This window comes from Zonotrichia albicollis, chromosome 3 (genome assembly GCF_047830755.1).
Source record: "Zonotrichia albicollis isolate bZonAlb1 chromosome 3, bZonAlb1.hap1, whole genome shotgun sequence".
Taxonomy (NCBI): domain Eukaryota; kingdom Metazoa; phylum Chordata; class Aves; order Passeriformes; family Passerellidae; genus Zonotrichia; species Zonotrichia albicollis.
In genome coordinates, this window is record NC_133821.1 from 3,316,010 (window position 1) to 3,332,304 (window position 16,295).

The following is a 16,295-nucleotide window of genomic DNA, read 5'->3' on the forward strand; positions in this document are numbered from 1 at the left end:
TAGACAGGGCTTGGAACAACCTGGGACAGTGCAAAGTGTCCCTGTTCATAGCAGGGGATTAAATGAGATGAGCTTTAATGTCTCTTCCAACCCAAATAAATTTGTGATTCTGTTTGCAAAGTGCTTTTAAGTTCTTAATAATTCTTCCTATTATTTTTCTCCTTTGAGTAGATGTGTGCTGTCAGGTGAGCAAACTAGAATTAATGAATTTACTTTCTGACAGTCCTCCTAGGAACTGAAGGAGTTCCAGGATGACAGTCAGTGCTGTTCAGGAGGAGTTCTAGTAGCACTGAGGTCCTCTAACTAGTGGATGTTTCACATTTGAGGTGTTTGTTAAACAAGATGTTATTTATATGTATCTCTGCTGCAGGGTCCTATGGACCCTAACGAAGTATGAGAACTTAGAGCTTAAAATAAATAATACTTAAACACCTTAAGTGCATAAGTACTGGTGGAAGGACGATAAATGGATGATGGCATAGACCCAGTGGTCAAGAGGATAATAAAATCTTGCATGTTATAGATACTTAGTAAAAAGCTGAAGGCAGTGGTGAAATAAAGGTAGCAGGAAGACTGTTATTTCTGCTGCAGAGAAAGTGAACTCAAAGGAGGGGTGCAGAGGTGGGGTTTGTGGAAATACAGCAGTGAACTCGAGGTGATACCAGGAGTGCCAGAGATGGCACCAACAGTAGCACATTGCCTGGATTGAAGTGGCAGCTTCATGTTGTTTGTTGAGAAAACAGAAGACACACCAAGCTCATTTTATGCTGAGTAACTGCACAGGTAGAACAATTTTGGCCTGCTGCAGAAAAAGCATCCTGATAAGAGTAAATACAATTTTTAAAAATATTTTTCTGCGGCTAAATGTGATATTATGTATTTAATAACAGCATGGCCCTCCAGAGAACTGTCAGTATTAAGATGTAAATTTCTCAGAAAAGAATGGCAATTAAAATTTAGGCTGATGATCAACTCAAGGCTTATTGACCTTGCAGACCCTTGCCATGTTAATAATGTTGTTTGTGAGTCAGGAACTAGAACTGGACCTGGTATTCCAGGTGAATTCTTACCAGTACAGCACAGAAGAGAGGGATTTTTCTTTTCTCTGCTGTCCAGAGCCACAGTTTGCTTTCTCTGTGGAAATGTGCACTGTGAGCACATTTAACCTGGCATCCAGCAGAAGCACAGCTCCTTCCCAGCAGTTCTGAGATCATCCTGCTCTTGCTGTTGACCTCCCTGAGGTTTCTGTTGGTTCAGACCTGGAGCTGTTCCAGCTCTCCTCTGCTGTTTGCTGTGTCTGCTCTGGCTGTGTGTAACGCTGCCCTCAGATCTGCTGAGCGTGTTTCCTGTCACATCACTCACTTTGCTGTTTCAGCCATCCAATGATTCTGGCCCAGCACCAGCCCCTGGGGCCACCTGCTGCCCACCAGACGTGCAGGTATTGATCCCTCTGCCTTTGGAGCCTGCTGCTCCTGCCCGTTTTTGACCTGCAGGCTGTTCCTCCAGCCAGGAGTTTGTCAGCTTCCACAGCAAATGCTGGGAGAGAGGGTGGCAGAACCCTGCTGAAGTCAACATGTGCTACAGGCATCATTTCAGCCTGAAAGGGCAGCTCAGCTGGACAAGCATGATTTGCCTTTGGTAAATGTGTTGGTTATTCCTGATTACTTTCTTGTTCCCTGATTGGAAATAATTTCTAGGAGAGCATTCTCCATGATATCTCAAGGGATTGAGCTGGAGCTGAGCATCCTGTACCCCCTCAGTTCTGTTTTCCCCTTTCTTAAAAGGAATTGTTACTGTAGCCCAGTTCTCATCATCAGAGATCCCCAGTCTCTGAGGTTTTTCATTATTTCTGATCCATCTGATTTTTCATTATTTCTGATGGCCTCACCAGCAAACCTGCCCTCCCAGCTCTGGAAAAACTCCATGGGGCTCCTTGGATTTAAACACATTTAGCTTCTTTAAGTAGCCATAACCCATTTTTCCTCTCATTGTTTGGTGCTTTTCTTTCTGATTGTAGCAGCCTGGAGAGGTTTTGGAGCAGTTGTTGTTTCTGCAGACTTGTGCAAAAGAGGTTTTGAGTACTTCAGTCTTTTCTGTACACACTTCCAGGCTGTCTCCTGTATGCATCAACACACCTTGATTCTTTCTGAGCTTCTTTTTACTCCTGTAATTTTTGTGAATTCATTTCTTATTGCCATTTGTGTCCCCAGCCAGGCTGAACTCCAGCTCTGGCCTTGCTGATTTTGTGCCTAAATGCTGAGGTGGTGCTTTTCTTTGCCTCCTTTATTTGCTTTTGATCTCTGTATTTTAATCCTTTAAGCAGCTGTGTGTTTCTAATGAAGTTCTCACTTTTACTACATGATGTTTTGTTTCTTAACTCTTAGAAAGTTTTTTTTCCAAATTCAGACCACCTTGAGGAACCTTTTTCTCCCTGTGATAGCCTCCCAGGGGCTTCTACCTCTCCAATCTCTGCTCTCTGTGACCAAGGCCCAGGGAACAGCTGGGGCTGTGCCAGGTTTGGGTTGGATATCAGGGCAAGGTTCTTCTCCACGAGGGTGTTGGGCACTGGAACAGCTCCCCAGGGAACGGTGACATTCCCAAGGCTGTCAGAGCTCCAGGAGTGTTTGGACAACACTCTCAGGATTGTTGGAGTGTCCTGGGCAGGAACTGGACTCAATGGTCCTTGTGGGTCCTTTCCAGCTCAGGGGATTCTGTGATTCTGTGATAATTCCCTATATAAGCCAGAGTTCTGCAAGTAGAAAATGCTAATTCTGTGTCCCTTTCCAGCCTTCCTCTGGATCCCCATCTCCACTGTCTTCTGGCTCCTGTCAGGACTGTTCCCCTCTGGAGCCCTGTGCTCTCAAGGAGTTGTGTTTCAGTAGAGTGCAACTCCCCATCCAGTCTTTCTGTGCTAGGAAGGATAATTCCTACATCCTGCTTAAGCTGTTCTGACCCCTGCTCCAGCTGTGTGTGCTGTGCCAGTCTCTGATTCTTGTCACATCAGAGGTCTGTGACCAACACCTGGACATCCAGGTGAGCCAAGCTCTGCTTTAGGGTGCAGACACTTGAGGAAAAGTTCTTCCAGTGTCCATCCTTTTCACCTCCAGTGGTGCTAGCAGCCTTTTGCTTTCCTAGGTGAAGAGCTGCAGAACATTCAGCTCCTTGTCCCTTGGAGATCCCATTGATTCCCTGCTCCTCATCCTGATGGAATGAAACATCCTTGGAGCTCCTTTGTGCTGCAGCAGCTCCATCTGCCACAGCAGAGCTCCCAAAAGTGCTGCTGCCACTGCTGAGATCCCTGTGGAGGAGCACCGGGCTCTTCCCAAAGTTTATCTGGAGGGAGGCTGAAGTTCCAGAGATGTTAGTGCACACTGAGGATCCAAGAAAATCATGCAGTTAGACCTGGATAAACTGCTCTGCATTAGCTGAAAGGAGTACAGACATTAGCAAACATCACTTACTTTTTTTGTAAGCAAATTGAGTTTATCAGGTGGTGTTCAAATTTCATAATCTGGGAATTAGAGTTTGTTGTGCAGTTTTCTTTCCTTGCAATAGAGCATCTGCATTCATTTTTTAAATTACTTCTTTCATATCCTTGTATAATGGTGCAATAAGGTGTTGTGCTTTATAGTAAAAACACACATTATTTATTGCTCGTACCTTTCTAGTGTAACTCTACTTCTCAGAGTTAATTTTAGTTTGATTGCTGCTGAAACATGGCTGTGTTTTCTGAGTATGTGAGGATTTATTGCTTACACTATTTAATGAACTGTTTTATTTTATGACAGTGGTAGGAGCAGTAGTCAAGGAGCCTATGAATGTAGACATTGAGATATATATATATATATTTTTATACACACACATATACACACATAGAGGTTTTTTCTGCTAAATATCCTGAGGTACCAATGTGTAATAAATGAAAATAATGTTTTTCCTACTGTTCCTAATGAACAATGTCAGAGAATATCTTCTTACACATTTGTAGTGACTTTTTTGAGGCAGAGAAAGTCCAGCTCATGGGTAGAGAGCCTTAGGATTGTCTAAACCCATTAGGCCTCTTAGCTTTATAGCTAAAGATTAATAGAGCAGTAATTACCAATGTGAAGGAGGTCATGGTGAATTTTAGTCTGACCTTCTATGTAAAAAAAGAAAAAAAAAGCACAGCATTGCCATGAATTAATTCTTGCTTGAATCAGATCACGCTCTTTAAAGAAAACATTGATTAAAAATGTCATTTGACAGAGGATCCACATGTTCTCCCTGTTAGTCCTTTTTTACCATTCTTAAGACACTGAACAGAAATTATTGTGGTCAAACCAGTGGCCTGTGGTTTGGTTGATACTTCCATGGTCTGGTACTTCCACTCACCATTAAACGATGTCCTCAAAATAAGGAATAAAATAAGAAATATTCATGTTCATTTCCTTTACTGGTTAAAAGAATTTGTAATAATGAGCAAATACAAAATTTTTTTCAGACATGAATTCAGTATCACTGTATTTTAGGTCTAAAATAAAGATTCTTGAGATCATGCCTCAGGACAAAACCTCAAAATAAAGTTCATCTTTAAGGTTTAGAAGGATTTGTTTCTTCAAAATTTCCACCACTTTGTTTATGTGGTACAGTTCTACATAATGAATTAATTAGTTGTCAATTTTTATTGAGATTCTATGAAATATGGGCCAAAAAATGTGAGACTTGACTTCCATTGCAGGAGTGTGTTGAGTAACAATGTCATATGTGATTTAGCACTTTGCAAATTGCAATTTACCTTTCTAACTCAGAAGAGTTAATTACTTATTTCTTCATTCTAGGAGACAGTTTTTGCCTCTAACACACTCAAGCCATCAATTTCCATAAATTATTAAATTTCATTACAATTTTGTTGTGTATGCCAAGATTGAAAGCAGAATGCACAGCAGAGAAAACACCTCACCCCAGTGATTGTTTATTATCTGAAAAGACTTCTCAAATTTGTGGTTACAACTTCTTTACAGGTACAACCAGGATGAATTTCCTTGGAAATCCTGCCTATCATGGCTTTTTTCAGTTATCTAGTTTTTTTTGTGCGCTTTGTCAGGTAATTATATTCACACACTAAACACCTAATTTTCAAGCCAACTGTACAGCTGTAAATATTGTGCTTGTGTTGGAAAAACAGGAATTGCTTTTAACCCCCCCCCCCCCCCCGTTGCATTTTACATTTTGGAAGGTGCTGCAAGGAGAAGCAAAGATTTAAGTCAATATAAAGAGATTTTTTTTTTTGCTGTTGTTTGCATGTGGTTTTCTTGGCAGCTGGGAAACAGCAACCCCTGTTAACAGAGGAAGTTAACAGGCACAGAGGATGCTGGAGAGATGGAAAGCATACAGGAAACATATTTACAGAGCTGCACATCCAGCTGCCAAATGCTGCTTTTGAGGTGGAATAACCTTGACAGAATCGCCCTGTGCTTCCTTATCACCTCTCACTGCATCCCGAGAGAAAGGGTGACATCATTCATCACTAAACACCCTCAAAAAACACAACAAAAAAAGTGGAGAAAACAATACAAATGTGTTGTTCGAGTCCCTGGAGTTCCTGGAGCTCTGCTTAGCATGCGGCTCACAGCCGGGGGGTGCGGAGGAAGCGCTCCCGGGGCTTCTCCTGGCAACAGCCCGGGTTGCTGGGAGACAGCAGCGCCTAAATGGGGAGAAACTTCACCCAACTGGCAGCCTCGTGCATCCAAATGAGCCTTGCTGGAGGCTTCTCGTGCTCGTGCTGTAATTTCCCTCTCCGAAATGAAAAAGGAATGCAGAGGATCTTTACCTAGAGGGTTGTGTGTGGATGCTGCTCTGAGGGGATCGTTCAGAGTTGTGTAATAAAAGGGGATAATTATTCCTGGGTGAAGGTGGTTGTGGTGCGCAGGGTGCAGGAGTTTCTCGTTGCTGCTGTTTTGAAAAGGGCTGTAAATGTGTGAATTTGCCAGATTTGGGGTGTTAAACCTATCAGTTATGAGAGTTAAACAACAAGGTTATATTTACTCAGGTTATTTTTCCTGACTAGGAATATTGTATCTGATTTTGTTTGAGTCCTAGTGTAAGAACTGAAATGAGGGATGTGGGACTCCAGGGGCTCTCCAAAATGCAGTTTATTCCATCTAAGAGGTTACAGCAGCCCAGGGTGGTGGGTGACAGAGCTGTGCCCACAGCTGTGCTCCAGCTGCAGGCAGGCCTGGAGACCCTTTGGTTTTGGTTACAGTACATTCTATACTTTTCTTTGCTGAGCATCTTAATACAGTAGAGCCAATCTATACCTTAACTTTTATTTATAGCCTATCATAAGTACTATAATTCCCATATTCATATTATTATTCTTCAATCACTAAAAGTCAGTACATTACAGTTTAAGCTAGAAGTTGTTATTCAGTTTCCTTGCAGTGGAAAATTCTGAGACCTTTTTTCTACTTGCACCTTTGCTGCCTTGTTTGCCTATGCTTCTTTCTGCTTGGTAAAAACATCTTCTTGTTTGAGGTGGGTTTATCCTTTGCTCTAAGCCATAAAACCCCCTTCTAACTAACACACCCTTTGTCTCCTTGGTTAGCCAGTAAGACTCAGCAATTATTTTCTTCTATATCAAAACTTGCTTCCATCTCTGTTCCTTCATCAGACTCTACATTTAAAAATCTACATATCTGTGAGACTTTCTTGTCAAACTTTCATCCTTCCCAACATCCTAGGATACATTTGGCTGCTTTGACTGATTCTGTCCATTTATCTTTGGTGCAGGAATGACACTGCACTACACATTTAGGTAACGCTGTGCCCTGGATCCCACATGTTCCTCCATAATTAAATGAATGAATATCCCAGGTACAAACACGGAATTAGGTTTCCCACTGCTTCTCTTTCCACAGCAGGTAGGAGAGTGTGGGGCAAACTTTCCATTGCAGCAGGAACAGGGTGGGACAGAGCACTGGAAGGGGCTGGGTGGTGCTGCAGGAATATCCAGAGTTTGGCTGTCACAGGTAGAACAGGCACTGGTGCTTTTGGTTCATCAAAAGACATTTAAATCAGGGAAACAGTGCCCAAAATGCTGTTTCCTTCCACTGGCTGCAGGAGGGTCCAGTGACCAGCTCACATGGAGGTGTCTGTATGATAACCAGCCACAGACAGAGCCCTGGCTTTGCTATTAATGACCTGTCATGTAGCTGATATTCAGTATAAAGCCTTTAATTTTTTAAAAATTTATTTATTACCCAGGGTCAAAAGCTATATTTTTATTTAACTCTCTACACCAAACACCAGTTCACAGAATCAAAGTTTTTTCCTTCACTTTCTTTGATTTTCCTGGTTCATGCTGGTATACAATATTGCTAATAATTAATGAATTTCCAAAGTCAGGTTATCCAAATGAGAGTGAAGCTGTTTACACATGGAGATGCAGAGGTGCAGCATCTTTAGTTCCTTCAGAACACACAAGGAGTAAATAATAAAACTCTTCACTTTAATTGATTTGAGAGAACATAAGTGCAGAACAGTCCTTAAGGCAGATTTAAGGTAGCTTGAATATTTCAGGTACTAATTCCTGTGTCTTAGTCTTTCTCTGTTTCTTTCATGTACAATACTTCCTTTTGAATTTTTTCAGCTTTAAAAGCTTCTCTGGTTTAATTAATGTCTTCCTGTCAAATTTATACCTTCAAATTACAGTGGTGTACATTGCCTTAACTTCAGGTTTATGTACTTTTTATTGAATTTATTTTTACTTTGCAATTATTTAATTATTTGTTTTGTAATTTATTATGTGATAGGCATTGCTTTATCCTTCCCTGCTTATCTTTTAATTATTATGTATGGAATTTGTGTGATATGGATACATTTGATTATTGCACTTATTTTGTTGCAAATTTTTATGATAGGTATGAAACTTGCATTTAAATTTCCAGTACAATTAAAATAATGCACATAAATAAGCCCTTAGTACAAATCAGATAAATAAAACCCATCACAATCCAGGGATGGTTATTGGAGTTTCTGATGTATTGCTTGTATTTAATTCCTGTTGCATATAAGGCAAAATTGGAATTAGTGGAGATTGTTTGGGTCTTTATTTTGAATATAAAATGTTATTTTCTGTTGAGAAATTCGGCCAGGTAGATGATACCTGTATTTTTACTGTAGTTTGGGCTTGGTTGGTCAGGATTTTGACTTTGTAGGAGCCTCCAGAGATGCTTTAAGGAATGCCCACATTTTAGGAATGGTTGAGAAGCAGAACTCCAGCAGGAACAAATTTTTTTAGTGTCCTCAATATGAGACAGAAATCCCTCATCTTGAGTAAGTTTGTTTAGACTTGAGGACTTTGGGGGTAGGGATTTGGTGCCTGAGCCTCTGGCACAAAACTTTTAGGAACCCAGTGAGGAATGAGCAGTGTTGTGCAAGGGACAGACAGTGGAAGTGTCTTTGTGTTTCTGACATTGCCCATCACCATTTCCAGGCTCGGAAAGGTAGTTTTTGGTTCATCAAACATTCAACTCCTGAAAATTTCATCCCAGCACTCCTAAAGTGGGAGCAGGAATCGAGGGAGTCTGGCATTGATGACTTAACAGCTGAGGGAGGAGAGGGATGACTCCAGACAGCTCCTGGTGGGACTGGCATGGACTGGTACCTGTGTATGGCAGAATGGGATCTCAGGATGATCCAGGCCGGAAGGGACTTCAGGAGATCACTGAGATTGGGATCAGTAGATTGGCAGCTGATCTGCTCCTCTTGGAGAAAAAATATTTGCTATCATCTGCTCCTCCCAAATGTTGACTTTACATTTTAAAAAAGGGCAAAATTCCAAGTCAGGGAATCAGTGGCTGATTTAGCAAACTGCAATAAGATTTCATATATGATCATCAGAATCAAAATAAATGCACCAGAGATAACATGACAATATATGGGGTCCATGTGGACTATTTATATTTCTTCCTTTTTTTGTTTATGTTCTTCCTTAAAGATTCTTCTTCTTACCCTAAACAAGGATATGCAAACCTTATTCTGTACTTACTGAGCTTGTCCTGGGGACAGCAGAGATAAAATCTCATGCTGAAGAGGTTGCACTTAGACAACTTCTAATAAAGTAGAAGAAGAAGTTTGCTTCATTTCAGTAGGATCTTGAGTGACAATGTTCCAAGCTACCACTCAGAAATGGAACAGGAAAAGGAAGAAATGAGCATGCAAACCAAATGTAGAGGATGGATTCTTCAGCAGAATGTCCTAATATGTTCTAATATGTCTTTATATGAAGAAAAAAATACTCATAAGATGACTTGGAGATAAATTTATAGTTGGTTCTTAAGATATTAATTTGAGAAAGTCAGAACTTAGAGAAGATCCCTTTTTAAAAGAGTTTTAGGATGTTCTGACCCTCCACTTTGTTAGCATTTTTCATAAATCCAGTCATAAATAGGTATAACTGCTCTGTAGTCCAGCTGCATCCTCTGGAATGGAGCAGCAGGACCAACAGCCCTTCTGTTTGCCACATTCAGTTCTGAAATTCTGCTTCTGAAAGGTCTTCTCATGTTGTTGGCAGCTGAGCAGAATTCCTGTTTAAAACCTGAGTTTTGAGCACTGAAAGGATTTGGGATATGACCTCACACCTCATATCTTCCCATTGAGTGTCTTTAATGAATTTGTTCTGTAACCAGTTGTCTGCACTTCTTGCTGGTCCCTTGTGCCATTCTTAGCCATCAATTGCTTTTCAAATGACCTGAAAGATGCTGTCTTTTACTGGAGGAGGATCCCATCCCACTCAGGAAAAGCTGGATGCAGCTTCACACTGCATTCCAGGGTGGGAATTGCAGATTGTTTCTGTGACTGTGAATGTGCCCCTGGCTGGGGACATGGAGATGATTTAGATCATCCTTAAATCCTTGGAGAGATCCTGGATATTGATTTCTTTGGAAAGGTTAATCCTTTCCTTGATTAACCAGTAAATTCCTCTGAAATTCCTGGATTTGGTACCATTCCCAGTTGACAGTTGGGCACAACTTTGTGTTTTGGATGTTGTTGGCTGTGCCTGGGCAGGTGACACAAGTCCAGAGGATGGGATGTGGAGGAGCCATCAGCAGGATTTGAGTGTCCCTCCATCCAGTCCTTGGTGGTGTGGAATTGCACACTCCCACACTCACCCTTTAGCATTAACTCATTTCTCCTCAAGTCCTTGTTTAAGGAGTCATCTTCATGTTTAACATTCACACACCAATTAAAACCTTCTCAGTGTTTGATTTATTTACAATAAGTAAAAGCAAACTTTTGGAATGAGAGGCAAAAAAAACACCAATGTGTATTTTATCCTTTTGGATACCTGTGCACAGACATTCCCAGGTATTCCTGTTGTGAAAGTATTAAGTATAATGGAACTGGAAAATGAGGAAAACCCAGCTCCCTCTGGGCTGATGACTGGGTGAAGATGAGGAATTCTGAGATACTGATCTCTGTAGAACCATTTAAAATATTGAATTAGTGAAACTTCCATTATTGAACACAAAGCACTTCGTACCTGAATTTTACAATAAATTCCTTTATTAGTGCAAAACAAAGTATATGTTCTTATTCCTCATACCTGGAATTATGATAGGCTAACTGGACCAAATTTTGGATGAATTCTCTTAGTTACTTGATTTTTTTAGAGCCTCCATTTTCATAATAATTGAAGATATTTGAGAATTTCTAGCCACAAGTCTGTTTTCACTCCACCCAAGTTGACTGTAAGTGGATTTTATTAAGAAAAACTATTTCTACCTCAGTTTTTTTTTTGTGTTGCATACTGCAATCACTTTTTAAATGCCACTCATCCCTGCCTGTAACTGTTTTTCTCCTGAGAATTAAAAGGAGATAATAAACAATGGTACCAATGGTATTTAAAAATCCATGTTACACTTTAAATTGGAAGCATTCTAGGTGGTATTGGATGGAGAGAATGGGAAAATATTTTAACCTAGGAATGCAAATTCTGCTTGGAAACAATCTGGTCTTAAAAGAACTGAAGAAGAGCACATTTAGTGGAGATTGACCCATGGATTTGGAATTTAAAATTGGGGCAGAATGCCAGCACATGATGAGCAGTTGAAGGATAATCCCACAGTGATTTTAGGAGGTTGTTGACAGCTTCCCATAGAGTTTGGTCTTGTCATTTATTCACTTTGCAAAGCTGGAGGACTCCACCCCACAGTGGGACAGTGCCAGCCCTAAACCCACCGGGCTCGCGGATCCGCTTCTTTGATTTTCACCTGAATTCGGCTGGAGCTCTCCATTCCTGGGGCTAATGTTTTCCATGGCATGGAGAAAAACACAGGCATATATGATGGTGTCAAAATGATAAATGGTAAGTGCAGCTAGTAGGGGGGCAGCTGCCAGGAGGACTCAGCCCATCCTGGACCAGAATTAATTGGGGATGTGCAAAACTGCAAAAGAAGTTGCCAAAGGTGATTACTTTATTGACTGACCTTGGGAATCTGCAGGACTCGAGGCCCTTGCAGGTCTAGTCCTTCATTTTCCATGTTTTCCATGCATTTATAGGCCTTTATTCTTGTGTTCTTGTATTTTTTTTTTTCATTTTATTTGGTTAATTCTTGAAATGTTGACTTCAGCTCTCACTGTCTTCCCTTGCCTCTTCTGGGTAGCTGCAATATTCCTTCATTTTTTCCTTCTCTCAGTATTCCTTTTCATTTAATTGGTCTCTGTGTGACAGCTACAGTCACTTATATGTTCTTAGAGCTTCCCCAGTGTTTGGCTGTTTAATAACAAAACCCAGGAAAGTAGAGAGTCCATAGGAAATTCTTTGCCATCATCTCTGTGTGAACAGCCCAGGTAAAAGGAGCCTTTTTCTATCACGTGATGCACTTTCACCCTTCAATAATAAATCAGCAAAGCATCTGGCTCCAAAATTAGACTCCTAAAAAACCTCTGGCTTGTCCTCAGAGGCATTGGCTTCACTTATCTCTAATGGAATGCCCACAGATGATAACAGGAGTGTAATAGCAGAAAGACTGATAGAGTTAGCCCTGATATACCAGATATTCCAATGTGTTTATTTTTAAAATAAAATATTTTGGGGACCGTCACAGCCAGACTGACCTCGTGTCATGTGGTCCAGATGAAGCATTACACAGCTTTCATTGGTCCATGGCACTGAGGGGTCCAGCAAGGAAGAGAAAAAGGGAAGTAAAAGCTATACCTGACATTTGAAAGTAACTTTTTGGGGTTGTATTCCAAACAGAACAGCTTAAATGAATGAGTTACTACTTCTATTCTGAAGTTTTCCACTTGGGAGGAGGGAAATCCTTGTCAGTTCGCAGGTGCACAGGGACAGGTGTCCAGGTGTACCCCACTGGGGAGACAAAGAGGCATTTGAGAGAGATGGAAAAATCCCTGGATAAAAGGGAATGTGATGACAATAGGAGGCTTTCACTGGGAGAATTTTAAATAAACAAATTCCAGGGCCATGAAGGTAAAAATGCATAAAAGATCACAGAATCATTAAGGCTGGAAAAGAGTTCTGAGATCATCAAGTCCAAGATGGAAAAAAAATTTGAAGTGAATGATGACCAAGGCACAAATCAATATTAATTTTTTCCTAATTCTTCAAAGAAGGACCAGTGATAGCTGGGATACTGCAAAAGGACAAATTTGGGGATTTTTCTCTGAACATGGGGATATAGATGGTGTTGAAGGAGACAGCTTCATGTGGTTCTGTAATAGTAAACATCAAAGGTGGTCAAATTTGGACAGGAAATGGATAGAAAAATATTTGGAATTATGAGGAATTTGACTCTTTCCATATTTTGTGCATTGGAAGAGAATAACATCAAAGAAACGTCAGTAGCACAGCTGGAGAGAGGAGAATGCTCAGGAGAAACATGTGAGGGTAGAAAAGCGCTTTATGGAGTCACTAATACAGAACCTGGTGTCAGGTCCAGTTATATGGAAGCTGAGTACTGGATTAGTGCATCCTTTCAAGGAAAATCCATAGACTTTGTGCAGGAAGGAAAGGAAATTTCAAAGAAAGGAAATTTCAAGGAAATTTCAAGAAAAGGAAATTTCAAGGAAAGGAAAGGAAAGGAAATTTCAAGGAAAGGAAAGGAAAGGAAATTTCAAGGAAAGGAAATTTCAAGGAAAGGAAAGGAAATTTCAAGGAAAGGAAATTTCAAGGAAAGGAAATTTCAAGGAAATTTCAAGGAAATTTCAAGGAAAGGAAAGGAAAGGAAATTTCAAGGAAAGGAAAGGAAAGGAAATTTCAAGGAAAGGAAATTTCAAGGAAAGGAAATTTCAAGGAAATTTCAAGGAAATTTCAAGGAAAGGAAATTTCAAGGAAAGGAAATTTCAAGGAAAGGAAATTTCAAGGAAATTTCAAGGAAAGGAAATTTCAAGGAAAGGAAATTTCAAGGAAATTTCAAGGAAATTTCAAGGAAAGGAAATTTCAAGGAAAGGAAATTTCAAGGAAAGGAAATTTCAAGGAAATTTCAAGGAAAGGAAATTTCAAGGAAAGGAAATTTCAAGGAAAGGAAATTTCAAGGAAAGGAAATTTCAAGGAAATTTCAAGGAAAGGAAATTTCAAGGAAAGGAAATTTCAAGGAAATTTCAAGGAAATTTCAAGGAAAGGAAAGGAAATTTCAAGGAAAGGAAAGGAAATTTCAAGGAAAGGAAAGGAAATTTCAAGGAAATTTCAAGGAAAGGAAAGGAAAGGAAAGGAAAGGAAATTTCAAGGAAAGGAAAGGAAAGGAAAGGAAAGGAAAGGAAATTTCAAGGAAAGGAAAGGAAAGGAAAGGAAAGGAAATTTCAAGGAAAGGAAAGGAAAGGAAAGGAAATTTCAAGGAAAGGAAAGGAAAGGAAAGGAAAGGAAAGGAAAGGAAAGGAAAGGAAAGGAAAGGAAAGGAAAGGAAAGGAAAGGAAAGGAAAGGAAAGGAAAGGAAAGGAAAGGAAATTTCAAGGAAAGGAAAGGAAAGGAAATTTCAAGGAAAGGAAAGGAAAGGAAAGGAAAGGAAATTTCAAGGAAATTTCAAGGAAATTTCAAGGAAAGGAAATTTCAAGGAAAGGAAATTTCAAGGAAAGGAAAGGAAAGGAAATTTCAAGGAAAGGAAATTTCAAGGAAAGGAAAGGAAAGGAAAGGAAAGGAAAGGAAAGGAAAGGAAAGGAAAGGAAAGGAAAGGAAAGGAAAGGAAAGGAAAGGAAAGGAAAGGAAAGGAAAGGAAAGGAAAGGAAAGGAAAGGAAAGGAAAGGAAAGGAAAGGAAAGGAAAGGAAAGGAAAGGACTGACTTCAGAACTGTGGAAGACAACAAGAAGAGCAAATTGGAGAAGCTGAGGGGGGAACACAGTGAAAACCAGGCAGAAAACATGAAAAAAGGGCCCAAAACAAGGTGTGGAGAGAGTTTTATGTTTTCTTCCTGTCTGGAGGTTACTATATGCTCAGTTCATTGGGCTGGACACTTCTTTATGTGAAGGAGGAGAAGTGAAGGAGGGGAAATGAGTTCCATTGAGAGATAGCAACACCTCGGGCTGGAGGATGCATCTTGGAAGATGTCACAGAGGAGCTGGGAGCAATTCCAGTGGAGTGGTGCAGTTGGAGTCCTTAAGAAGAGAGAGGGAATTAGGAATTAGAGAGGGAATTAGAGCTGCAGTAAAATACACCTTGGACAAAAGGCTTTAAGGTAGGAAGAGTGGACTCGTTCCTGAACATGAAATCCACTTTTGTTGGGTCCACTGCCTTTGGAGCAGTATTTTGAGGGATAAAATAAGGCTCTTCATCCTGTTAGCAAATTCTTTTCAGGAAAGCATTTTGCTGCTCAGGAATATATTTGTTTTTACTCCCTTAAATTTCACTAAGAGTAATGAAGGAATAGTTAAAATAGTTCATCTCTATTGGAATTTTTTATATCTTTTTAGTATTGCTGAAGTCCCCTGTTGTCAATATGTACATTTTTTGAAGGAAAACTAATTAAAAGCTGAACATTTAATAGTGACTGCTGCAGTGGTGTAGCCTTTCAGAGTTAATTCCACTGTCAATAATTTCTATGAGATCTTTCTGTTCCTGTGTTGATGCTTGATGGTCTTTCAGTAAAGGCAAAGTGACACGTTAGAGTTTGCTGTCAAGTGCACAAAGAAAAGAAATAGAAAGATTATACATAGTTTTTTTTCCCCAAGTTGGCCCTGTCATGAGAATGCAAGGTGCAAATGGAAATGAGAGTGTGTGCAATATTTTGAGGCAAAAATGTGATTTTTAAGTTGATGGTGTTTCTTCTGGAGTTGGGAGGCTACTGGGAGAAACATGGATGGGTCTGTTACAGTCACACAAGGGGAACGTTGTGTGGATGTCTGAGGTCTGAAGGGCAGAGAATGAACCTGTTTTTATTAAAAAAAACATTAGATAAGGTCACCCAATCTCTGACAGAACAGAACCTTTAGAAACAGAGAGGGATTTCCTTGGATACTGGCGGAAGAAATTGTTCCTGTGAGGGTGGGCAGGCCCTGGCACAGGTTGTCCAGAGAAGCTGTGGCTGCCCCTGGATCCCTGGAAGTGTCCAAGGCCAGGTTGGACAGGGCTTGGAGCAACCTGAGATGGTGCAAGGTGTCCCTGGCCATGGCAGGGGGTGGAACTGGATGGTCTTTAGTGTCCTACCCAAACCATTCTATGATCCTGGGAACTTCTGAGACTCCCTGTTGAATAAACTTAGAAAATTAAACATTTCAGGAAGGTTTTTTCCCTCAGAATATTCTATTTAGCTCATTAATGTAATGCATGTATTTTAAAAAGTTGGCATTTTGCCTTGGCAAATAGCTTGAAGATAAAAGAAAGTTTATTCCTGTAATTTTCCTCACATGAATTCTTGTCATTTAGAATATCTTGAATGAAGTTCCAAATATAATTTTCTATCCTTTAAGTCTTGCAACACATCTGAAAATTTCCCACCAGAATTGACTGTTAATGCTGAGCCATTTCTGCTCTGATTGCCACAAGAACTTGAGCTGTTGAATTAACAGATTACATCATTGGATCTATGGATGTGGGGAGATTTTTTGTGTGTGAGCTGGGATCCGATTTCTTATTAGTTTTCAGCTGATTTTTAATAATGGTGGAACTGAGAAGACTGGTTGTTTTCAAGCTGGAGTTTGGATAAAGTTAAAACGTGCGTGACTTTCTGAGTGTGATCTTAATTCAAATCTATACGTCTCCTGCTCCTGGCACCTTCCCATGATTCTGGGGAGGAGAGAATGAAAACACATTATTTTAAGGAGTATTTGGTGCTTATTAAAATTACACATAACGCCCGCCTTCC

General features: G+C 40.2%; 1 protein-coding gene across 2 annotated transcripts in view; it reads left to right on the forward strand.

The window, feature by feature from the left end:
* MSRA (methionine sulfoxide reductase A) overlaps positions 1-16,295 on the forward strand; it is a 245,440-nt gene that overhangs the window by 950 nt on the left and 228,195 nt on the right. The gene's annotated exons all lie outside the window — the stretch shown is intronic.